This window comes from Mus caroli, chromosome 6 (genome assembly GCF_900094665.2).
Source record: "Mus caroli chromosome 6, CAROLI_EIJ_v1.1, whole genome shotgun sequence".
NCBI lineage: Eukaryota > Metazoa > Chordata > Mammalia > Rodentia > Muridae > Mus > Mus caroli.
This window is the reverse complement of record NC_034575.1, coordinates 139,152,680-139,176,455: the sequence shown is the minus strand read 5'-3', so window position 1 is coordinate 139,176,455 and position 23,776 is coordinate 139,152,680. Positions and strand designations below refer to the sequence as shown.

The 23,776-nt window shown below is 39.1% G+C and overlaps 1 protein-coding gene across 1 annotated transcript in view; it reads right to left on the bottom strand.

The window, feature by feature from the left end:
- The window catches only part of Pde3a (phosphodiesterase 3A), a 247,770-nt gene that overhangs the window by 141,467 nt on the left and 82,527 nt on the right, over nucleotides 1–23,776 (bottom strand). The gene's annotated exons all lie outside the window — the stretch shown is intronic.

Below are 23,776 nucleotides of genomic sequence, written 5' to 3'. Positions count from 1 at the left end.
TCTTCAGGGAGTATCTATGAGGCATTCCTCTATGCATTGAGGAGATATCAATCAAAGGAAAAGAGGAAGAGTTACCTTAATAACACAGCTCAAACTCCAGTGAACGAGGCAAATAAATGAATGATGAGTATAAAAACAAACACGGTGAAAGCACTTCCAGTGATTAAGGCACCTTATGTGAGAGAGCACTGAAGTTCGGATCCCAGACCATATAAATTCCTCAGAGCTTGTGCACAATGTGAAGACAGGAGACACCCAGAATCCTGGCTAACTAGTTCAGCCAAAATTGTGCACTAAGGATTTGATTTTGAGACCCTGTATCAAAGATTGATGTGAGGAGTTATAGAGAATATCCCTGATGTTAGCCTACAGCCTACAGCCTCCACGTTAACCAGTAGATCTTTAGAGAGCACCCAGGTGCTCTGGTGTGAACAGGCAGCAGGAGACAGCACAACTAGAGGATTGCTGAGGGATTTCTGTGCTATCTAGAATGGGTCTCATGTCAGGATAACCCTTCGGAATACTGCAGCTGAGGTGATATGCAGTTCTCTGAGTTTGGATTATTATCAAACAGATAGTGCTTTGGGTATGATGAGAGAGGAGAGAAGGAAGAAAAGAGAGAGAAAACAGAAAAGAAAGAGGACGATAGAGATGGGGGGAGGGAGGGAGGAAGAGAGAGAAGAGAGGAGGAAATGAGGGAGGGAGGAAAGAAGGGAGGAGAGAAGAGAGAGGGGAAGGAGGAGGAGAAGAGAGAGGGAAGGAGAGACAAAAGAGAGGGGAAGAGAGGGATGATGACGCATGCCTTCATTAAGTTAGATTCTCTGGAAAGGGAAACTGACCAGCTAAGTAGGAGCCTATAGGTGGAGATGCTGAGGAAGCTCGGATTCTGGTGGAGTCTGAGATTTCTACTGGAACTCTAAGTCAAGAAAGCCATGATCCCTGAAGTGATCTGCATGAGTCTGGAATGCAGGAGAGGGGTCTGAGCTGGAGTGCAAATCTAGGACCCGACAGTGTGATACCTAACCCTGGCTAACATAGCAAAAAAAATTCAAACTCACACCCATCCTTTAATACATAATGCATATCAAACCATGCTCTTCGCATAACTAACACCATTATAGTAATATGTTTCCTGCATTTACAATCTAGAAGTTTGTAGACACTACCAATTAAATTGAATATTTTTAAGGAACTTACTTTGGCTAACCAACTTTCTTCATAGCAGTAGATTTTATTTTGTTCTTTATTTAAAATTACTTAGTTTTCCCTTGGGGCTGTGCAATGGTGGGATGAAGTCCTGGCGAGGCAGGGCTTATCTTACTTTTGTCTCCTCCCCTTGGAGTTACCTGCTTACCCTTGCAGATGTCTTAGAACCCAGAGGTGAATCACTTTCTCTTTTCTTTTTCTCCATTAATTTTTTTTCACTTTACAGTCTGCTTGCAGTCCCCCTCCCTCCTCCCCTCCCTCCCTCACATACCCCTTGTTCTATTCCCCCTCCCTTTAATAGGACAGAGGACCACCATAGGTGCACTCCCACACTGGTGCGTCAAGTCACAGCAGGACTAAGCTTATCCTCTCCCCACGAGGTCAACCAAGGCAGCCCAGCTATGGAAAAGAGATCCAAAGACCCACAACAGACTCAGGGAGAGCAGTGGGTTTTAAAAAGGAGCAGAATTAGAATCTTAAATAGTTTTCTCCACTTGTCTAATGAAGACCCATCATCTCTCACTGGCTTCATATGAATAGAAGTGCAGCTTATATAGTACTGGAAGTGGAACTCAGAATCCCTAGTATTCAGGGAAACACAAATGGAAACGCTTTGAGATTCCATCTCACCTGAGTCAGATAACTGCCATTGAAGAAACAAATGGCACCAAGTAGATGCTGAACCAGTATGGCCTTCATGGGGGCAGAGTGACATGGTTCCTGTCCCTGGGATAGGGCCCCAGTGTGAGCCTCCACGAGTTTCAGTGGCTGCTCTGGGTGTAAGGCTTGTTTGTGTAATAATGTATATATTTTCTGGAACCAGTACTAGCAGTGAATGACTCTGTTCTTCCAAGTGTAGGACTCTAGGGAGCCTTAGCTTATCAGGGACCCCCTGAGTGAACCACATGGAGCCAGGTTAGATGCAAAAAGCAAGAGGAATTTATTGTTCAAGTGCACTGGGGTCGTCCCAGACCCAAGAGGTGGCAAACCCTGGTGCCCGTTCATTGAGATTTAATACAGTTTCCAGGGGCAGAATAGAGCATCAGCAACTAGGCACAATATGATTGGTGAAAGAGTGCACCCTTTAAACTGATTGGTCTTTAGGGAATGAGGTGACAAGGACTTCCCTTGTCTGATGGTGAGCAAAGGTCTGCCCTGCGGAATGTGTCCCCACCTGCAGGTTGGTTCCTACCTTGTGGTCTGAGGAATGCTAATTCACCTCTCACTTCCAGAGCTGCAAGTGTTTCATGACCTTCCCAAAGTTCCTGAGCTGACCTTTTCACAGGGATTGTCCTCCAGCTTAATGTTAATGACTCCATGATACAGAGAAACAAGTCCAGGAATCTAGGGTGTGGCTATATCGCAACAAAATGGTAACCATTGGGACCTTCAGGACAGCCTTTAAGGCTGTCGAAAAGAACTCTAAGACCATTTGTTTAAATATATATAATTTCTTAACTATGCAAAAATATAAGATGCAATATGAATTATGAGGGGCTTCATGAATCTAGAACAAAGGTGGCTACACTATGAGCCAGCTTGTCAGAAACATACAAAAGCAGGGAAATACAAATGCAGGCAGATTCCTGAGCTCAAGGTCAGCCTAGAACACAGAAAGTACAGGCCCAGATGTGGTAGAAATGGTAGAAATGGAACAGAATCCCACCCAGCTAGCCTTTCTGTGCTAGACAGGGTCACCCAGATCTATGAATTCTTTTCCAACTTTAAAAGAAAATTTATGCATGCTGTTTCCTAAGAATTATGGGGTTTGGGGTCAGAGAATACTGATTCATAAGATAATGGAAAGGAAACCTGAAGTAAATGACTGAATTGATATGTAAATTAAAAATAAGGCTTGTTGTCTGCAGGAGATACGCTAGCAAAAAAGAAAAAAGAAAAAAAAAACACAAAAAGAATAGAAGTTCATTTTTTAGAAGTTTCTCTAGAGCGAGATGAGCTGTTTGGAGATGTCTGGAGAGTGAAAACAGCTCTTCAATAATTTTTTCTAACCAGATTTCTGACTTGGTTTGGAGATCAAATAATTTTTTAATAGAAACTTTTCTGACTTTGGTCTGAAAATCCATAAGCTATCCACATTGTTTTTGCAATTTTTTACTATCAGAGAAACCTGTCTCAACCAGAGAGTTTTTAGAATAGCAAGAAAACATTGTCTAGAACAGAGCAGAACAGAGCAGGAGAGAGAGACAGAGACAGAGAGACAGAGAGACAGGGGGAGGGAGGGAGGAAGGGAGGGAGGGAGGGAGGTAAGGAGGGAGAGAGGAAGAGGGAGAGAGAGAGAGAGAGAGAATGAATCAGAGTCTAGAAAGCCATCTCAGCAGAACCTAGGCTGTCAGCTTGGACCCATTTGACTTCAAGTCATTTATTTTCACGGCTCCCAAACATCCCTTCTCTCAGGAACCCAAGCCTTCCTCCAAGGATATGAAGAAGAGGAAACCCTTAGTCACTGCTTTTAGGCGTATAACTGATGCAGCAGCTAATCAACATAGTCATTCCTCAAAACAGTAAAGGTAGAACTACCATAACCCAGTTGAACAAACTTAAGCATATGTCCACAGGACTCTACGCATCTCGCAGAGATACCTGAATATCTATCTATGTTCACTCCTGCTCTGTTTATAATAGGCATGAAATGAGAGCAGCCCAGAAGGTCATCAACAGATAAATGGACCAAGAAAATGTGGCATATAGATGAACCATGACATTTGTAGGAAAATGAATGAAAGTAGAATCAATGTTAATTAGAAAAAAGAAAAAAGAAAGCCAGAGTCAGAAAGATAAATAATTCACATTTCCCACTGAAACCTGAATTCAAACTCATGTGTGTGTTTGTGTGTGTTTGTGTGTGTGTGTGTGTGTGTGTGTGTGCACTTGCTTATATACGTGTTGATTTGTAAATCATGAAAATGGAAAAGGGATCATGACAGAGAGGAAAAGATCCTAAGGATGTGTGTGGGAACTAGAGAATGTGATGAGAAAGCAGAAGGGAACCTAACTATGAAAAGAAACCAGATGGGAGAATGGAAGGGTCTCACAAAGGAGGATGAAGAGTGAGGACCAAGAGAGTGGAGTCTAATGGCAGAGACACAAGAAGATCCCATGAGGAAGTTGTTACTTTGTATACTACATTTACAAATTAATTTTTAAAAAGAAACCAAGTAGTTGAGTGATCTATGAGCACTTACTGCTATTACATAGGACTTAGGTTCAATTCCCACAAGGGGACTAACAACCACCTGTAATTCCAGTCGCAGGGATTCATCACTCTCTTTTGGCCTCCAAGGGAACTACAGGCATATGATGCAAAGCCATACATATAAGTAAACACTAATAATATAAAGTAAAAATAAATATTTTATAAAAGAATCAGAAGAAGAAGGAATGAGGCTTATATTTTGGCTATGATGTAAGAAGGGAATCAGAACATGGGTGCTGGACCATTCATCTCTGGTATAAACAATGTTATACATAATAAGGCTCAGAACATAGACTTGTGGCTTGTTCATTTCATGCCCCATTTTCCTCAAATAAGTAGGACCCTCTCTTCCCAAATGGGGCATGCAATTTATACATTTGTTTTGAAGTAGATTCATAGCTATCCATGATGTAGGTCTTAGAAACCCAACAAGGAAATGCTATCTAATGTCATTTCTGTGGATGTTTATAAGCCAAATTATAAATTATTTTATAAAATTATAAAATACTATATACTATATAATTATTTTATACTATGACTGTAAAATATGCTAAGGTTGAGAAGAAAAATTTAGAAGTGTATATTTCTTATGACAAATGGAATATATCATTGTGGCCAAGTTTATTGTCAAATGTTTCTCTAATAATTAATAAATACTTCCTATTTTGTTATATGTTAAATGCCTATACCATAACCTTTATTTCCTCTTCAGTGGACAGATACAGAAAACCACTTCAGAATTTTAGTGTGTTGTTTGAACAAGACATTGCAGTACAATGCAGTACTTTATAAATAAGTATCAGCATGATTTTATTGCATAAAGTTTAAGAAAGCAAATATAATAAGAATTTTTGTATAATTCAAGGAAGATAGAAACATTCCATGCATAGAACAAATACTGACTTACCATCAGTACTAACAAACACACACAGGAAAATTCATTGAGTCTAGGATGTAACAGCTTCTAGGAGTGGAGATTGAAAGAAGTCTAATCTGTGTTTTGTTCTCCTGGCCTACAGCAAACAGCTCTTCCACTGGTTGAACTGGCCTATGTTAATAGACATGAATGGAAATCCTTACCTGGGTGCAGAGTGACAGAGGTGTAATAAGTTCATGGAGATCAAAGCAAAGACATTAGAAACATGGGGAACAATAGTCTGGTTTGGCATTCTTAAAACTTGGTGTCCACTACTCAGATCCACCTACTCAGTTTAAGAAAGTTTCAGTAGGTGGAAGCCTTCACCTTCCAGTTCTGACACGAGACAGCCCCTAAATTTAGCCAATGCACCAGTTCTTTCCAGTCCCCTCTGCTGGTATTTGATGGTGGGGCATTTTCTTCCCAACCATAAGTTTCAAGTGGAAGAACTGATTCATATTTTAATGGAAGCAAAAATAATACATTCTATTACAGTCACAGAACTGCTATTTAAAGTAGTCACCAGTTTAAAATGGTACATACATTCTAAAAAGTATAAAAATGATACCTGCTAAGACTAGAGTTACAAGGATAAACTTCATAAAAAGCATATTATTTCCCATTACATGGGAAAAGGAGCAGTTTCCATTAAGTCTGATACATCAAAAGCAATATGGATATTATTTATATTATAATTATGATTTCAAATCCAGTGAGTATTGCTTTCCAAAATTACTTCCATGGAATCCAACTAATTTGGATTTTATAAAACTGTCATAAATGACCATTAACAATATTTAAGGCCACTGCTAAATAGCTTCATTTTAATAAGTGTGCCATGGCTGAATAGAAATCAATTCATTCACTATAGTTTGCTTGAAAAATAACAAAACTTAATTACTTCATTCCACAAACAACTTAAACTCAATAGAAATCCTTATTTCATTCAAGTTACCGAAAAATTGACTCACAGGCACTGTGGAGGTGATTCTATTTCTACTCAGTGCCCTAATCGTATACACAATAGATGATGAGGCTCCATTGTGTATGCTTTTATTAATCTAATTTTCTAAGTATTTACTTTGTATCACCCTGGCTGTAAGGAAATCTATATGAAGGAAGGTCTGAGAAATAGGACAATATGGGGACAGCCAGAATCCTAAAGTGGATTTGGTAGGGAAACCTGCAGAACAAACAGAATGCGTGGGCATGTTCTTTTCCATTGTCCACACAGAGGAATTTTTGAATCTTACTAGTTCAGAAACACATGTCTTTCAGAAATGACTTCTATATATTAATCAAACTTACATGAAATCTGTTACTTGGCAAAAGTAAGCCACTTTGTGGTAAAATCAACATTATCACTACTTAACACATCATACTTGCTGTTTGAGATAGAGTCTCATATAGCCCAGGCTGGCCTCACACTCACTATAGCAAAGGATAAACCTGAGATGGCAGGTGTGTGCCAGCACACCAGTTTGCATTGTGCTGGGAATTGAGTCTGAGAATTTGTATGTGCCAGGCAAATGCTCTACCAGATGAGCTGCATTTCACTGAGCATGTATTATTCTTCTTAGTGTTGCAGGGACACCCTCAGTTCACTTCTCCAGCATCTGGCCACAGTGAGTTCCCGTGTCATGGTCTCCAGGAAGAACACAGAAGTCATCACTAACGGTTCTGTATCACAGCTAGGCAGTTCAAAATGATTCCTTTCCAAACATACCAGAGGAACCACTTTTACCCTTTCTGATAGATATAGAAATTTTAATTGACATTTTAAAGTGGCAATCACTGAGACTCAGATAGACATGCCAAGACATCTGTAGCTTGCATAATGTTTTGGTACCTACCATTAAATTAACTGAGCCCATTCGTGGGAAGACATCACAGATAATCAATCATTCTTCCTAAGTCCTTTCAATCCTTTATTTTCTCTCAATATAAAATGTTAAATCTACCAATTATACATGTGGTAGTTCCTAGAAACCAAATCTAGCTTACCAGGAAACACACACACACACACACACACACACACACACACGAGTTACCCTGCTTCTGCTATAGAAAGACTCCAGATGTCAACTCAAATCCAACCTATTTCACTGAGGATTTATTAATGACCAACTGCCAGCAGTGAGCATGAGCATACCACAGCCCCAATCCTTCTGCCTCAATGACGTCAAAGCCTCCACAGCTCTTTATTTCCTTGGCAAACGTGGGGAAAAATCCAGGTCACTCATTACTGGAGCATGATTGTTAACAAACAATGTCTCCCAGCCATTGCTGTTATCTGGCCCGAGACGCATCTGCCAGCAACATCTAAATCCTTGACTATTATTTTTGACTTGCTATTATTAGCACAGAACTATGCAGTCTGTACATGAGGCAGAAATTAGAATTAATCATGAATTTTGAGGAAATGATCCATCTTATGATCCCACATCACTCTATTTATAAGAGTTCAGTGGACCATTATTCACACTCATTTTCTAGCCTAGCGACTACCTCTTTAATTTTTCATATGAATTTATGGAATATAGAGACATAAAAGGGGATGCTCTGTCTTATGTTGGGGGCTACAGTAGTTTGTTTACACACTAAAAACCCTGTTCTAAATCAACACAGCCATCAGGCACCAGCACACAGGGCCATCATCTGTCATGCCCACCTCCAGGCTTGCCCATTCTCTCAGGAACAACTGCCAAATGAATGAATTCTCTTAGTCTGAACAACCACCACCACCACAACAGAGACATAGACATCCTTAGAAAAGAGGAATGTGCCTCAAGGACAGCCACTGACTCTAAATCTCTAAGCAACAGGATTCAGTAAGCTAACATCTCCAGCCTGGAAGTATTGTTCAAATGGGTGGTGTGCTTGCCTGGTGTACATGACATGCTAGGCTCGACCCCAGCTCTGTGCAGACATGGTGTGATGGCACAGGTCTATAATCTAAGCATTTGGCATTTGAAGAAGGGAGGATCAAGAGTTCAAAGTCATCCTCTTTCAAAGCCAGTCTGGGATTATATGAAACCCTGCCCCCACGTCCCATCCCCCACCCCCAACCCCTCCAAAAAAGGAGTAAAGAGACACTGGTGATGATTAAAACAAAGATGATTAAAAACAAAAAAGAAGGTGAATGAACATCAGACTTAATTTGAAGAAGCTCTGCAATTAGCAATTAAATTGGATCTTGCAAAGTAAATGTTAAGGTTATTTATTCACCCACATTGAACAACAGCCTCAAATGCATCCTTTCACAGTGTGAGTAGCATTGCCAACTGAATCCAGAAAACCGGACTCCAGAGGTAAGATTGGACTCCTGGAAGGGCTGAGCAGAGAACACCAAAGAGAAAAGACCAGAAAGAAAGCAGTTAGGGGAGAGGTGGAGGGCCAAGAGCTTACTTCCTCCAGAGTAAAGCTCTCAAAGAAGTATTTCCATCTCATTATTTGTATTCTTATGCTTTTCATAATGGTCTAGTAATTTTGCAGACAGTTTAAAATTCAATGGGAGAAAATATGCTGGTACGATATTACTTAATGCTATATTCATTTTAGATCAAAGAATGTGAATATGTAATTCTTAGTGGCTATAAAAAAATACATTGCATACAAAATTTGGGAAAGATTCTGAAATGAACAAAACAACTCAACAAATCGGGGAGTACCCTGATCACCTTCAAGCTAGTTATAATTCCATACAGAGAAATGCATACTGGTTAATTTAAGGCCAGAATGGTGATAGTCATAGAAAGGGCACCTCATCTACTGAACAACTGGGTACGGCCCTGTGGCGACTGACCAGTTATGCACACTTTTGTAAATTGATTCCTTTCCTGGCTTGAAATATATGTGAAACTTAGTCTGCTTATTTGAATCTATTGCAACTTCCTACTACTTAGCTAAATAAAATATTCAACATTCACTGAATAATTATATGAGTAGTGATTTAATTAGAAAATTATTCCTCGGGTGTGTATATATAGGAATGTGTATACATACAATCAGAAACAGACAGATATATTATATTTAGGTTATAGGTACTTTCTCTGCTTTTTGTTTTGTATTTTCTAAAATTTATTCAGTTTGCATGGCTTACTTTTAATAATCAGAATATTTAAGAGCTAAGGAAAAAAGCCTAAGTGACTCTGGAGTCTACATTTACATCTAGCTCTCAAACAGCATGTGTTTTCCATTTAGGTGAACATTGCAAAAGCAGCCAGCTTCCAAATGGCCACACCTATCGCATTTTCATTTTGTCAAAAACAAGAGACAGATACGTCATTATAAGACTTGTTCATCTGTATGATAGATTGTGTTTTTTAAAAGCTCATAAAAATGTGATGACAGAGTACAAAGCAAAAGGTTGAGGACAAAACTGAAATTTTAAACAAAATTCATGCCAGGTATTTTCTAAATTATTGATCAACTTTTCTGGACCTTGAATGGTATCAATTAATATATAGCAATATAAAGAACGTGTTTACTGAGGTACAGAGGGACTCCTTTCCTTAAGAGGAGAGCTAACTTTAAAAATCACATTTTCCCCTCACAACAAAAACAATTGAAAACTGTAATAACAAAACCAGAAACAAAACAAACAAAAATGCCACTCATTTGGGAGGGAAATGCTGACAATATCAAGTTTATAAAAAAATAAAATAAAATAAAAGCAAGTTATTGTTCACTAAGCATGGGGTAGAACATTGAAGCAGACATCACTGCATCACTTGAAATCAGTTAGTCAATGAGATAACTATGAGCTAAGGGGCACAGGAAAAGGAAAGGGCAAGCTATCCCAGGAGGCTGGGATACTCAGCCACCACATTCAGCCATCTAGGTCAGGCACCTGTGAAAAATAAGAGCTCTGCTCATTTTTATGTGCCTTTAATTTAATTTTATTTTTATTCTCATCTACATTCATTAAAGGCTACAAGAAGTATCCCAAGCAAAATGTAAATACTGAGTGTGCACGGTGGCTCACTTATAATCCAGCACCTCAGAGTTAGGATATTGCAACCGATAGGCTGACTAGACCAGATGAACTGAAATCCCTAACTTCCAATGAGAGAGCCTGCCTTGAGATTTAAGGTGAAGGGTGAACAGAGAAGACCCTCAACATCAACCAATATTGTACACGTGCGCACGCACACACACACACACACACACACACACACACACGAATACACTCAGAAGACTGGATCCTCAGGGATGAAGAGGGATGGATTCTCTATAGCAAATAGGAAGGCAGATTCTTGGCTGTCACCATGACAACAGAGAGCAAAAGTCCATAGGGAGGGGGGATCAATGTGTTGTTATTGTTTTAGGGTTTTATTATTGTTGTTGTTGTTTCTTTTTTTAATTTAACAACACACAAAAGGAAACTGTCTTTGAATGTTTAAAAAGTTGAAGTTCTGACTTAAATAACATATCTGATGCTGGGTGACTCTCAAAGCAGATAGATAACTGTGAAAGTCCCTGGCTGGATTTTTTTTTTCCCTCATTCCTAAGTAACTTTGTCAGAATTGTTCTGGCTTGCAATGGGCTTGATGTTTTGAGATGATTGATGTGCGGCCATCAAATCTCATCATATATGTGATTTGGAAAAGGGATCTCTAGGAACATGAGGTCTACGAACAGTGAGAAGATATCCTCCTTTGTTCCGGAGAAGATTCGGCCTTAGCCTTGATTTGCTGAATTCCTACTTTGTCTCATCCTTCAGACTTTCTAGGAAACAAAAAAGCAGCCTCGATGTTCTCTTCCAGAGAAATGTGACACCTTGAAGGTTTGCAAAGGAAGCAATGGTGCCAATTCAATGTGCAGTGCAGCTGGACAGCAGAGAGCGCGGCCACTGAGAAGCCACCGCACACACTCCACATCCAGCTCAGTGGAGTCCTATGACAGCCATCAAATGGAAAGTTATTCCACACTGTTCGGGAAGCCCAGCGCAGATTCTTTGTTGTAAACACCAGCTTCCTTTAAATTCTAGACTGGAGAAGAGTTGATTTCTGAAACACCAGAGAACTCTATCCTAATATCTGCATCGTGAATTCTGTTTCATTAAAATGCACAAGGATGACAGGCAAGCATGGCATGTCATTAGGCATTCAGGTTCTGTGGGATTTTTTTTTTTTATTTCAGTTTCGTGTCCTGTCCCAGGATGCACTTAAGTATAAACTCCAGCTTTAGAGAAACTTTATGTGGCTTCTTTTTATTTCCATTGGCTCCCAAGTATTTTTAACTAAAATGTGTGTGTTTAAGAGAAAACAATCGTTCAGAAGGCAGATGAAAGGGGATTGATAATTCCAGGCAAGCTTGGGTTTCCCAGGAAGAACGTGTTTCACAAGGTGAACAAACAAGAATAAGAACTCAAAAGACAAAACACATATCCATAGGAACTGAGATAACCCCTGCAATTACAGCAATTTTTTTTTGTTAAAAATATGTGTGTTTCCATATGAGTTAGCAACATTCTTCCACACCATGGGCCAAGGAAGGAGTACACACTGTTCTATATCTTGTTGCTAAAACATTTCCCCATTTCCAGTCCAGGGATCAATTTTGCAATCACAAGAGTCAAAGCAACAATAGTAAATGATCCACTATGTTCTACACCCAGCAGGGAAGAGCCCTGTGAGGCGTTAGATAAGAATGTTTGTTTACCAGATCAGATCTCCGGGGAGGCTAAACGTAGCTCATGTTGGGCATCTCGGGAGGTATATATGGGATTTGAGAAGTCAGAGACAATTCCATGTTGTTTTCTTGAGACTATGTAAATAAATGGTTGTCACTTTGGGGGTTGTTTGTTATGTCACTTTACATGAAGACAGCAAAGAGTACACTACCCAGAACTCTAGAATAGGTTAACGTTAGATATAATTTGGCAAAAGACTTCTTATATAGATGCCCATGAGTACCCTGGGACACTACCCACACACCAGACCATTGGTCTGTCTCCTAGGACTAAAACCCTTCAAGTTCCTACTTCATATCCCACCTCGGGTTCTTCTTTTAAAAAAAAAATCACTTTATTGTAACAAACTCACAAAGGCGTCACGTGTACTTCTTTATAGTAAAGAAGACTCTCAAAACAATCAATTACCAATCCCAAACGCTACACAACTCAGTAAACATCTCTACAAACAGAATGGCCATCTGAAGCCACAAAACTTTGCCCTGGGACTTCCATTTCACTGTCAATTCATTTTTTATTCACTTACCCATCATGAAAACCAAAAAACAAAAAACTAACAAACTGTGACAGATACGAAACTAGAAAACAATAAAGCTGTATGTACTCCTATATAACTCCTGTCATTACTTCTTATAGTCTTTCATCCTCACCTTATATTACCATACTTGATTTGCTTACTGAATTTTATACTATGCCCACCCATATACCTGCTTACATATACAGATGTATTTGAAGGAGAACATGCATTTTTTTTTCTTGCTGACTTCGAGTCACTGCATTTTATATCACATTAAATCCATTCACTTTCCTGCAAATTTCTTGATTACATTTTTCTTTATGGCTGAGCGTTATTCCAATCTGAATGTGTATCTTATTTTCACTGTCCACTCATCTGTAGATGACCATCTGAGTTGATGCCATTTTCTTGCCTCTATAGCAAATAGTGCACCAATAAACATGAACTGGCAAAAATTCTAGTAGTGGGCTACAGAATTCTGGTACATATGACATACCAACATTAAAGCCAGAAAATAGAAGTAACCTAAACAGACCTATGACAAGCAATGAGATTGAAACTGTCATTCAAAAATCACCCTACAAAGTCTAGGACAGAACTGACTAATTTCTGAAGTCTTTCAAATTTTAAGAAGATTTAATAGCAGTTATTTTTTTCCACAAAACAGAAACTAAACAAATACTACCAAATCCTCCCCCTCCCCGATTCCAGTATTAATCCTGTTACCAAAACTAGACACGGATATATCGCAAAAAAGGACACCTACAGGCCAATTCCTCTGATGCCCATGGATGCAAAAATTCTCAAGAAAACACTTACAAACCAGATTCAGGAACACAGTAAGAGCATACATGAAACATGACCAAGTTGGCTTCATACCAGAGATGCAAGGTCAGTTCAACATATGTAAGTCAACCAAGGCAATACATCATATAAACACACTTAAGGAAAGAAATCACAGGGTCACCTCGATTAGTACAACCCCGCTATCAGTTATTCCCATTTACTCCACAGGGAGCGAGCTAGCTATAGGAAACAACCATCTTTAGTCATAGGAACATTGTAAAGTTCAAATGAACCAATGAACAACCATTGGTGTTAATCCCTTCCCAGGGCATCGCCATGAGAGCTGCGTCTGCTGACAGACTATTCTGGAAGAACACGTAAAACCTCAGAACAGTACACATTTTATGTGTTTGCGGTAATTGACTGCTTGGCAAACAAGTACTTCTGAGACTTCAAGAAGCCAGATTAGTGACTTCTGGCAGTAAAGTAGATCTGGAGAGAACTGCCTACTCCCATGATGAGAAGAAGACAAGCTGGTCACACAGATCAACCATGGGAAGACTTTACAAGTGAATTTTTGGTTGTTTGAGAAGGAAGCAAAGACTTGGGAGGGGGGTCTCGAGGATGCTTTCTAGAAAGCATTCAATTGTTTTTAAGGACTGCATTGCTGACGCTAGCTGGCATCTCAAGTAACAAAGTGGAAGAAGTCATGTTAGGTTTCTTCTTATTCACTAAGGTGATCCTATTTCTCAAAAAGTTATATAAGCCCAGCAACCCAGCATGAGCTATGCACCACATGTGTGGTTTCTGTACAGGATTTTAATGATGATAGATACATTGGCTAGAAATCAGGGCTTTATTCGGAGTGAGAGAATATATACCTCTATGATGACCAAATACACATTTTTGTATTCTTAGGAAATAGTAAAAATTAAAGTCAGGGTTACCATACTAATGGTAACCAGTAGTATCTCTTCCTCTAGAACTTACTAGACATTGTCTGACAACTGGATCCATGACATGCTGAACAACATTAATAACCATAATTATACATGTATGCAAATTAGATTAACCCATTCTGACAAAAAGGCTTCGAGCTGCCTCAGGAAATTCTTTGTCTGAATACAATTAAACAATACTTCTGTTAGGCATGAGTTCTCAGGGTACGTGTTCATCAGTTCTTCCCAGAAGCACAACAAGGAAATTTTGGGGAAAAAAATAATGATCATGGATGTCTAAAACCACACTTTTATATTATAATGTGAGCAACGTTTTACTTAGAAAAACATCTGACTTAAAATGGATATAAACTTACTAATCAAGATAATAATTCAACTAACAATTCTAATCTCAACTTCTTAGTTTTTAACATGGATATTTTTAACAAAGATTTTTTTAAACTATCTTTAATCCTTGATAATTGTATCAAGAGGGGGAAGTTATAATACTCAAACACTAGAAATAATCCCTCTAGAAGAAAAATTGCTCTTTCTAACCTATTAACAAATTAACACCTTTTAAATATTACATACTTTGATATTAGCCTAAGAGAACATTAAGATACAAATTGATTGACATAGAATTCTAGAGGCTGGAGAGATGGCTTGTTGTTTAAGAGCATTATGTGCATTTCCTGAAGACCTAGGTTCTATTCCCAGCATCCACATAGCAGCTCACAAACAATTGTACTCCAATTCCAAGGGACTTGACACCATCTCCTGCTTCTGAGAACACTATGCACAGATGGTGTATAGAAATATGTACAAGCAAAACACTCATACACATAAAATAATAAAATGAAACAAATCAAAGGAAGACGACAGAATTATATTTACACTGCAAAATGAAGAGAAGCTTGCATTTAAAAATCTGTCTGAGGGGTGGAGAAATGAGCCAGTAGTTGAGAGTGCTCCCTGCTCTTACAGAGGATCCAGGTTCAGGCCCCAGATCTCATGATAGGTAACTCACAACCTCTTGTGACTCCAGCTTCAAGAGTGTCCAGCATCCTCTCATGGCCTCCAAAGGAATTTACATACATAGCATACAATAATACAAACACAGATATACATGTAAAATTTTTAAAATAAAAAATCTTTTACAAAAACAATTCTCTAAAGATCTTTCTGATTATCATAACCCACAAATGAAAGAACAATGCTACTGTTGGATAATTTAAAGGTCAGATGCAGATTTCAAGAATTTTTTTTCTTAAATAAACCTCACATGCCCTCTTTTTTCTTCATTATTATGTGGGTAGTTGAAAAAATATTAAGAGTAAATTCAAGTCCTGATAATAACTTGATCAAATGATCTTACCTCTTTCCATCTCTGTATTCTAATGAGAAAATTAAAGTAAAGAAAATAAATTGATTGAGTTCTTCTATGGATCAAATCAAAATGCATACTTCAAATATTTTTCATGGTGTGAATAGCTACAAGCTATTATTAATCCAAGATAAAAGCTATGGCTTCACAGCCAGCCTTCAATCTCTTCTGCTTTGGCAACTCTTCCCACAAATTATTTTTCAAGCCAAGTCTCCTTAGAGCTGTTCAACTAGAAATCTAACTACCTGCAAACAAATAGTAAACTCTTCTTCTGCCCTGCATCCGAAGTTTATGGGCGTAAGTGGATGGATAAAGGGTTGGAGGGTGGATGGGCACATGGTTAAGCAAGCGTGAGAAAATGTTCGTGGTGAGATATAGCTGGAACCAGGACGGGTATTCAATATAAGCCCATCACAACTTTTACACGTGATTATATTTCTCCATCTACAAGGTGTAGAAACCTAGATACCCAGCACACTTCAACAAGACCTCACAGAATCTGGAGAGATTCCAATGTTGCCTCCATAACAGGAATGATTTGGGAGGAACTGGACTACATTGCCCATGTCAAAAATAATGTTCAAAGGTGTAACAAACATGGCTGGGATTTTAACCCAAACACAAGAAGCCAGGAGTATCTGGGTGATGTATAATTTCACAGATGAGATCAATAATGATTTTTTTTTGCTTATGCCATGATACAAATAGTATTTAAAATGGTCTTGCTATCTCTTGTATTGTAGCCAGGTTTTATGCAAGTAACACATCTGCACTTGATATTCCTTAAGAAAATGTTATATAGAAAAATGATGTTTTGAATATTTTGTATAATGAGCTGTATGATATATCTAAAGTCCTCAAAATTAAAACTATCCTGGTGCCCTGCTCCATGTTCCTCCTTTCAGTGAGAAGCCATCCTGCAGATATCTCCACTGATTTTATATTTAAAAGAAAAGATTGTAGCAAAAACTCAGGTTTTTTTTTTCAGTTCTGTTTCTCTAACTGCATATTGATTTACTCGTTAGTAGTTAGTTTCTTGACTACAATATGTTTTTATGGTTGTAAAATATTTTCTTAACAATAGAGCATGGTTCCATGGTTCTGAATAGAAATTTAGAATGCTACAATCCTGTCGTTCTTAGAGATAAATGTGTTGACCAATTGTATTTATTTTTTGCCGAAATTTTTTAAAATGGCAAAAGGGATCTTGGGGTGAAACACTAATTCAAATATTGAATAGCCTTCAAAGACAATTCTAGCCAAAGCCATAGCCCCTCTTTACTCCACATGTCATCCTGTTGACTTTGAAATCCTGGAGATTGTCAGGAGCATGTCTTTTTACCTTGCTGATAGGAAAGTATACTTTATACCCAAGACAGTAATATCCCTCAAATATACATCAGTAGAGAGAACAGAGCCTATCTGCATTAAGATTCAACAATATTCATGGAGGCATGACAAGTTCCCCAGATCCTGGATTTTAGAGATCCTAAGAAGTCAGATAAATGAATACTCGGCTGCTACTTTCTGCTAATGACAGAATACAGGACAATCAGCAGTTATAGTCTTAATTTTCAATGCATAACTTAATAAGCACTGACATTTGAAGCCCATGGATTCTAAACGATTAGATGGAATGTGCCCATGGCTGTAATTTGGTTGTCATATTCTCTTGTTCTTTGGGGAAGGACTTTGTATCTAATCCTTAAGGTTTGGATCCCCAGGGATCCAAGCATATGTTCGAGAGACTCAGAATTTCTACATCTTTGATTGTTTGAATAAAATCCCATGAAATGAACTCTTCTCCACTGTCAATTGTATTTCCCATCACTAGATTTAGAGATAGTTTGACACCACAGACTAGAACAGTACAGACACTGACCAAGGCAGGGGTAATCCTCCGTCTTTAAGTTCTTAATATTGAAGATGTAAATATTATACAATGCCTTATTTTATTCTTCAAAGTCTTGCAATATTGTCCTTTATTTTTCTATTGTAATCATAGCAAAGTTGACAATAGTATTTATTATACAGCTACTAAATCCACTTCAGTAACCTCAAATATCAGAAAACCAAGTATCACACAACACAACTACCTTTCCACCTAGCACTGTTATTAAAAGGGGACAGGGGTTTTCCAAGTCTAAGTGTATTATAGATTACTGTCTTATCCTAAAGTCTCCTGGGGAAGGAAGGCCTTGTGGACACCCTGCTTTCAGCCCCATGGAACTGATTGCATACATCTAAACCTTCCAAACTGGGAGAAAATATGAATATACTATTTTCAGCTGCTGGCTTTATGGAAACGCATTGAGAATCTATGGGCAACACCAACTGGTAAGTGGGAAACAAGATGGCACGAGATCTGCTGTGTAGAGGAAAGTTGGAGGCCGTTGGGGAAGGGGTAAATATGAAATCCCATTGAAGAAAAATTTCAAACAGTAATTAAAAACTATAAAAAATTTTCTCATGTTGATAAAGAAGACTTTTGTTTTATTAAAACGTGAATCTGAGGACATGGACCCTTCAGTGTCTTAGTGTTTTAGACATTAAGCTATTTCTGGTTCCCAAACATTTTGCCCTTTAGTCCAAGCCAAATTTGAAAATTCCCCAAAACTAGATTAAAAGCTCAGCATTCCAACATCTGAAATGACTTCAGAGGAGACTCTGATAAGATTTAGAATTTAAACCATTCTTTATTTGTTTCTCAGTAGACTGAGGGTCACTGGCTACTTGCTGTTTTTCTGAGAAATAGTTCTGAAGACAACTTGCAGCTGTGACAATCTGGCCACAAAGATTAATAAACCCCCAAAGGAGAGCATATCTAGGGAGAGTTAACAGCTAAAGAGCAGATCCAGGGAGAGATTTAACAGCTGGAGAACACAGCTTTCAAGACTTGACAGTTACATCTTTAAGAGGGAATCTAAGGTAGAACCCCTCTGATAGTTTCCAGAATTTCTTACCAAGTGGAGACTTAAGGGGTGAGAAAGGAGGAGCTGGAGTTGTAAGAATGTACCAGAGCTACATTTCCACCCAGCCAACTCCAGGGAAGCCATTTCCAGGTAGCTGAGAGTTCCCAGTGAATGCCTGCTTATAAAGGAACAATATAAAAGTGGGTGGAGTTGGTTACAGTGTGTTAAAGATACCCCAAGTTCCAGTATAAAATGAGAAGTCTTTTCTTTGGGCTGGGGATGTGGCTCAATGAGTAGAATGCTTGCTTAGCATTTATGTATTGCTGGGTGCAGACCCTAGACTTTCACAAAAACAACCACAGTGGTGCACACCTATAATACCAGCACTGGGAAGATCAAGGCCAGACAATCAGGAGTTCAAGGTCACCCTGGGCTACATAGGGAGTTCAAGATTAGCATGGACTGCACAATAAAAATAAAATAAAATATAGAGAAAGTCATGTACCACTCATCAAATATTACTTTGGTATAAAAATCCAAAACTCATTACTCCTTTGAAATGCAAAATGTTAATGAATAATGCCAATTTAGACAGAATTAAAATACCTACAAAGCCATCTGCTTTTTTTTGGAGAGATGTGAATTTTCAGTTCATAAAATACTATCAATAACTGCCCTAAGATGTATGGAGGGCTGGAGTCAGTAATCTGCTGCCCTATCCAGAAACAGGGATCCATCTATGAAGCAGAAGTGTGGAAGAGCAGGAGTGACCTGGCCTAGACCATTGGTTCATATGAGATTGGTTCACTGAGGGGGCCTTTGAACAACCCAACTCATATTTAAATATTCTCAAAGTTTTAATGTACAGACTAGACTGAAAATACAGGGGCAGCGTACCAGGAAGAGTCCCAAGACAGCAAGAGAGCAAGGCTGGATAAAGCTGCCCGAATCAAGCTGGGCTGGTGGATGATAACCTCATCAGATGCTATAATGAAGCACAAGTCAAGAGTAAAACTCAGAAGTCCACAGAAAATGAATTCCGGGAGGCCTATGGACATGGCTCAGTTGGTAAAATGCTTGTTATGAAAGCATGAAGACTTGAGTTCAGATCCCCAGATCCAAGTAAAAGGACAAGTGTGGCAGCAAGCTTGCTGGCCAGCTGGTGGAACCCAACCCATGAACTCCATGTGTAGTGAGAGACACTAAATAAATAGGCTGAACTGATGAAAACAGATGCAGAGGCCCACAGCGAACAGTAGGGGGAGCTCGGGAGACCCTGCAGAAGAGGCAGAGGAAGGATTGTTTGGAGAACAGAGGGGTCAAGGGTCCATAATGAACCTGGAATCATAGGGTCTTACGGAGACTGAACTGAGGACCAGGGAGGCTGCGAGGAACTGATCTACGCCCTCTGCATAAATTACAGTTATATAGCTTAGGATTCTTGTGGGACTTCTAACAGCAGGGGCGGAAACTGTCTCTGACTCTTTTGCTAGCTTTGGGGATCAGTTTCCTCATAATGGGCTGCCACTTCTAGCCTTAATATGATGGGAGGTACCTAGTCTTAGTACGATTTGATATGCCATGTTTGGTTGCTATTCATGGGAGGCCTGCCCTATTCTGAAGAGAAATTGAGGAGGAGTGAATTGGTGGGGGTGGGGGATAGATGGATAGGGGAGTAAGAGTAGGGACTGAGAAGAGAGGAAGTGAAACAGGATTTGAGATGTAAAATAATAATAATATAATAAATTTTGTAAAAAAAAAAATAAGGTAGAGCTAGAGGAAAACACCTTAACCTCTGTCTTTCACGGGTGCCTACCATCCATATATACAATAAAAATGAATCTTAGATGTCATCTGCTGATCACTAGAACACCAACAATTACTGAGGGATCTGGGGGTGGGGTGGGAGGAATACGAAAGCTATCAATCATCCCCCTGTTAAAGAATGGCTTCCGGACTTTTCAAGTTCACCATGAGCAAGTAGGTCTTCGCTGTCTATTACGACACAAAAAGAAGACACCTGACAGCTATGTCGAGCAGCCTCTGTCCTCCCACATCTCAGGCAGATTCATACATTCCAAGCAAGCTATGACTGTGTACTTAAAGTCAGCAGAGTCAGTGAATGTCAGCTTTGAACTTCATCTCCTGGTTTGCTGGGGCAGTATGAAGACTCATTTAAGCTGGACACAGTTGTGAGGCTCAGTGACAGAGTAGACACACACACGGTAGCCAATGAGGTCTCCAGTTCCCTCTCATCTGAACTTCCTTTTAAAAATATCTCCTGCCAGCTAAGCCTAGAGACTGTGTGGGTACATTTGACAGTCTGTCCATCCTCTGGGTGAAAATGCAACCAAAATCCAGTCGCAGGGCTCATGGATCCATCACGGTGGGTCAGTGAGAAGACCCGTTGAAAGTACTTCTTAATTCCTCTTTGCAAAAGTTAGGTTAAAGGTCGTGACAAGGGTGAAATTCTTCTCTTAGGTCTGGCAGGCATTGAGCTTCATGACAGGGGAAGAGGAGGGAGGGAGATGAACAACAGGAGCAGAAAGACCTGGAAGCCTGTGGCTTCTCAACCTTTCTCCACCTCTTTAGGCAGCTCCAACCACATCTGCCAGCATTCAGATGTCACTCCCACCCCTTTATCTTTAGTCTGCACCATTAACTTCGAAGTCCTACATTACAGAGGTACATTTGAAGAAGGAAAAAATGAGATCTTAGAAGATTAAAAAGGTTTCTCAAGACTATGAGCTACTTATAGTCTTTCATCACCCACTGTATTAATCAGCGTTCTCTAGAGTCACAGAACTTATGGAATGTCTCTCTATATTGAGGGAATGTATTGTGATGTCTACAGTCCAACTGACCCAAAAATGGTCAGCTGCGGATGGGAAGTCTAAGAATCTAGTAGTTTCTCAGTCCCACAAGGCTAGCTGCTTCAGCTGGTCTTCTGTAGGTAGAAGGAGAGGTCCAGCTCTCCCTTTAATCTCCACTTGCTCTAAGGCATGTGTGTGCCCACATGCATACACGTATACACACACACACACTCACACACTCTCACACACACATACATACATACACACCACATACTCTCTCACACACATTAAGTAAATAAACACATTTCTCTTACAAAATAAAAATTAACACAACATCCTTTTAAATGGGGAATAAAGACTAATGTCTACTAAAATAACCAAGGTAGTTCATATTCTATGATATTAAGAGATATCATATAGTGAGATAAAAAATAAGATCTAAAAATATTTTCATATTATCAAGAATAGTAACTCACTTAAAATCATTTAATGATGGGATAGACATTCTACAAGATCAGAAAAGGACACCATTATATAAAACTCTGAAGGCCTGAAAGGCCTTATTAATTTTAGAGAGTTGTATGGTTTCTTTTTTTTTTAATGAATGTTGAATTTATTTAAAATATATTTAATAAAAGAATTTGGGATATCCTTATCATTCATTCTAAATTTATTTCTGAATTAAAGATTCCTAGACACATTCCTAGAATATTCTTTTACTTCCTTCCTCAAAGACTCCCTTGGAAACATTCCGTGTGTTTATAATCTGTCCTCCTAAAGGATGCCTAGCTGCTACTCCTCACTTCACATTTTCTTCTAAGATGAAAATAACCAGTAACTTAGAATTTATGTTTAACAGCTGCCTTCTTTTACTCCCAACTAGATAAAATTTGGACACATTTACTCAACTAACATGTAAGTCGAAGAGTTTAAGAATCAAGAAAAAAGTCTGGGGGCATATACAACTAAGCCTGTCATCCCCACCTTATAAAAACAGCAACACGAAATACACCAGAGCCCGTCCACAGACACAGATAAAATGTGTGCTTGTTTCTACAAAGTTTATATCTCAAAGTTTGATATTTAAATCTGTTTTGTCCTTATAATCATAAAAAGGGAAACATTCAACCCAAAGATTAGTGATGGAGAAGTGTAGTATCATTAGCAACTGGAAGAAGTGGTGATGGATAAGCATCGATGACCAAACTTCACCTAGTACACATGTGTCAACAGAGTATAGCTTGCTTCATCTATCCATCTCTTTAACTTGTGGAAGCATTGTGATTGTTTTGTTTTGTTTTGTTTTGTTTTTTAAAAAAGTTTTAAGTAGAGAGGCTGGAGATACAGCTCTGTTAGTAGAGCATTTGCCTAGCAGGTAAGAATCCTTGGGTTCAATCCCCAGTGCTACATAAGGCTACATGATGCTATACTCCCCAACTCAAAAAGGAGGGTCGGAAACTCAAGGCTATCCTTAGTTACATACTGAGTTTGAGAATAATAAGGAAGTCCATGAAATCCTGTCTCAAAAATCCCAAAACCATACAGAATAATTAATCTCAATTAGGACAGCATTTTTGTTTATATGTTTTCATGTCACTTAATTTTTTAAATCTTGGGTGAGGAATGAAGACAAGCAAACCCTCTTCTCCCCACCCCCCCCCCTTATCTACAGAAGGTCTAGAAGTGTAGGGTGCTTGTATTACCAACTGTCAGTTCAGAAGAGGGTCTTACCTTGGTACAGTTTGCTGCCTTGGGCTCCAGGTCATTGAGGGTGTAGCTCAATGATATGGCATGTACTTAGCAAGCCCAAGGCCTTGGGGTTCAACACCCAGCACCAATAAAAAAGAAAAGAAAAGAAAAGAAAAAGGAAAAAAAACAATAATCTAAAAAACTTTAAAATCCTATTTATTATGTTACTCATACAACAACTCTGGCTTCAGCCACAGACTATGGCCGGCAGGACACAATCTTTTCCCTCCCCAGCAGCTAGCTGTCTTTGCTGACCTTCCAAGTGTCTGGCTGTCAAGAGCAGAAATGGGAGTAATTTCCATGTTGCACAACACAGTTCAGTGTACTCAACAGAGGGTGGGGCTTCAGGACTCACAGCCACTATTCAGGGAAATCTCCAGGGAACATGCTTTTCAAGAGTGAGAAGAGAGAAAAAATAAATGGGCCACAAGGTCAGGCTCCAACCTGCTGACTTAGTTCTCTGGCTCCTCACTCACCAGTGGCCTCAAAGCAGCAGATCGATTAAAACATAGCTTCTTATCAATCCAAAAATCTCAAAAAGAAAGAAGGAGAGGGAGAGAGGGAGAAGAGAGAATGAGAGAGAGAAGAGAAAATGAGAGAGAGAGAAGAGAGAATGAGAGGGGGAGAGAGAGAGAGGGGAG